This window comes from Microcebus murinus, chromosome 12, assembly GCF_040939455.1.
Source record: "Microcebus murinus isolate Inina chromosome 12, M.murinus_Inina_mat1.0, whole genome shotgun sequence".
NCBI lineage: Eukaryota > Metazoa > Chordata > Mammalia > Primates > Cheirogaleidae > Microcebus > Microcebus murinus.
Window position 1 is genome coordinate 24,123,845 of NC_134115.1, and position 3,121 is coordinate 24,126,965.

Consider the following 3,121-nt stretch of genomic DNA (forward strand, 5'->3'; position numbering starts at 1 on the left):
AGTGGGTTTTACTCTTCTCCCCTTCCCCTGACCTGTGATTTCCTTCTGGTATCTGGCTACAGGCTGAGCTCATCGGTGATGTTGGTGTGGGCTGGGACCTTCCCTGTATAGGATCTTGCCCTGGGCTGAGAGCATGGCCTTCCTGTGGGGGAAGAGGTGCTCCTCGAGTGTGCTATGGCTGGGACCCACACTGTACTCTTCTCTCAGTTCTGCCCAGATGAGCTCCCTTGCCTCTCAGATTTATTCACAAATCTCCTCTCCATACCCCCGAGCAACACGATTGAGTCCTGCTATCTGGCCTGTGGGCCTGTCTCTGGGTCCCCAAAGATCAATCCCTGACCATGCCAGGGAGAAGCATGCTGAGCCCGTGTTTCCTGTGGGGTAGCCAAGCAGGTTTGATGTCCCTCTGCTTCAGGGTGTGCCCTGCTCTGATGAAGCAGCTGGGTGAGCAGCACGGGGAGGGCCGGTGAGCAGGGAGCTCACAGTTCTAGTACCCCTTGGTCTGTTGCAGGTCTTTAAGAGGAAAAGTTTGAGCCACACTCTCTGTAGAAGCCTTGGCACGATGGATGCACAACAGCAGGGAAATGGCTGCTTCTGAGAGTTTCAGCTCAATTGTCTCTCTTGGCAACAAGAGAGAGGGCTGGGGAGGGGAAGGGGAAGCAAAGCACTGGGGAGGAAAGCTAGCACTCTGGTTGTCTCTGTCCCTCTCTCCAGAATGCAGACCTCCTGGAATGTCCAAGCTCTGGGGTCACACAGATCCCCCTCAGGACCCAGCTGCCCCATGGCTCCCACAGTCTGGACCAGAGTTGGGAAATGTTTGCTTGGGAAGGAGATGAAAACTGAGGGGCTGAAGCCCCCTGGGGAGGGCAAAGGTGCACAATGGGTGGAGAAGCAATATAACACCCACCATCTCGGCTTGGGTTTGTGGTGACTGGAAATGACACCTAGGGGGCTGGCAGCCTGGTGTTTGGTCCTCAAGAAGCTCCCAGTGGCAACAGCTTTGGGGCTTGTGAGGGTAGAAAGGCTCTCCAGCTGCTCGGGAGCCTGCTGACTGCCAGAGATGTGAGGGAGGGAGAAACAAAACCCATATCCTTTTTGGGACAAAACCCTTATCCTTTTTGCTGGACTCTAAAACTCTCAGTGATTGATTTCTGCTGATATCTTGCTCCTTCTTGTTCAGCTCTGAAACTTCTTCCCATGGAATCTCTGGTAGATTCTGGAACTTTTCAATATTATTCAATATCCTGAGAATCACTGCTCACTTGATGAACAAGCAGGAACATTTTTAATGTATCCAAAGTAATTTCTTATATTGCTAGTTGAGGACTCCTTATGTAATATATTCTATTCCTTTCCATGTCTCTGTACTTTAGAGTTTATATATTTCACCTTTTAATGTAAGAATTTAAAGAAAGAAAACTGATCGCTACTTGGCCTTTTGTCTAAGATCAAGTGTACTATCTGTTCTTATCAGTTTAATATCTGATATGTCCTCTATCTGAGGATGAAAGAAGGAAAGAGAAGAAAGAAAGAAAGAAAGAAAGAAAGAAAGAAAGAAAGAAAGAAAGAAAGAAAGAAAGAAAGAAAGAAAGAAAGAAAGAAAGAAAGAAAGAAAACTGATCCCTGTTTAGAGAGTACCAATAGAATTGAGGCCAGTTATAAATAATATATGTCCTTCCATCTCAATGGAAGTGTTTAAGGTTCTCATTTCTCTTTTTCATTTTCCTTCTTTTTCTTTCTCTTTCTTCTCCTCATTCCTCCTCCTTCTCTTCCTCCATCTTTCTTATTTCAAATAGATTCCTATTTCCTTAATGGAAAAGAGTGCTCTTTCCTGGAGAGTATATACATATGAGAAAAAGAACACATTAGTCCTCGTTTTTGTATAAGTGAGTTGGGGCATTGACTAGAAAACATTGCTAAAGTAATGGTGATACTTTAGTTAACTAACATGTAGTGCTCAGATCCTGCCATGAGGGTCAGGAAAAAACGGATGACATGTGGAAATTATGCAATTACCATGGGAAATGCCAGAGGAGGCTGAATCAAGTGCAAATGAGAGACTAAGAAATAGGCTACTGTTCATTTAAATTGAGATAGAGAAAAACTTGGAAGAAGTTATTGGAGGTATGTTAAAAAAAAAAAAAAAGGACAGCTAATCTAAGGAAAGCAATGGGCAAAAGATTTGAGGAAGGAATTCATAGAGGAAGACATAGCTAATAAGAAAACATACCTACCTACAATAGACATAAGGGCAACGCATATTTAAATGATCTACTATTTCACACCTATGAGATTAGCAAAGACTAAAATGCCTTAAAGTAACACATTAATGAGGACTTAGAACTCCCGTAGATTTCTGGTGGGATTGTAAAATGATGCAATCACTTTGCAAAGAGGTTTTGTTGAATTTAGTATGCTGGGTACTTTCTGCTTATTCCTCTAGATGCACTCTCCATCTTCCTTTGCCCAGCTTTTCGCCCTAGAAGGTTGACCTTACATCCATAGGCTGCCTGGTTCTCTGCTTCCGGTTGGGTTCAATTATAGATGGGAAAGTGAGAAGGAAATGGGATCATAGTGTTTATTTTCTTGCCTCTCTTACATGTGTTTGCTGTATCCTATCCCTTAAACCACAGATTCTGTCAGACAGTTCTCCCCATAGAGTTATGTTCTCCAGATCCTTATAACTGCTTGCTCCCCTGGCTACTTGAGCCTTAAGAGTGGTAATGTTTCTGTGTTCCTGCTAATATCAGAATACTGCACTAATTGTCACTTCTCTAAATATTGACAATGCAGATTGGAGTTTTTATTAAATTTTCTGATTTGAATGTGCCATATGATTCTTGCTAGGATATCAAAGGAAATCCCTGATAAAGTTGCATAAGTGTATGCCTATGACTCAGTAATAATGAGTATGAGGTATATATCCTTGAGATACATTTGCTCAATCACCTATATATGCATGTTTATTGAAATGCTATTTGTAATATCAAACATCAAAACCAATCTGAGTGTACACATACTGGATAATGAATCAATACATTGAGGTAAGTAATATTATACAGCAGTGAAAACAAAATAGAGCCAATATATCAATGTGGATAAAACTCAAAAATATACTTTC

General features: G+C 42.2%; 1 pseudogene; it reads left to right on the top strand.

The window, feature by feature from the left end:
• Positions 1–1,422: 1,422 nt before the first annotated feature.
• LOC142874607 (uncharacterized) lies at positions 1,423–1,531 on the top strand (annotated as a pseudogene).
• Positions 1,532–3,121: the final 1,590 nt, after the last annotated feature.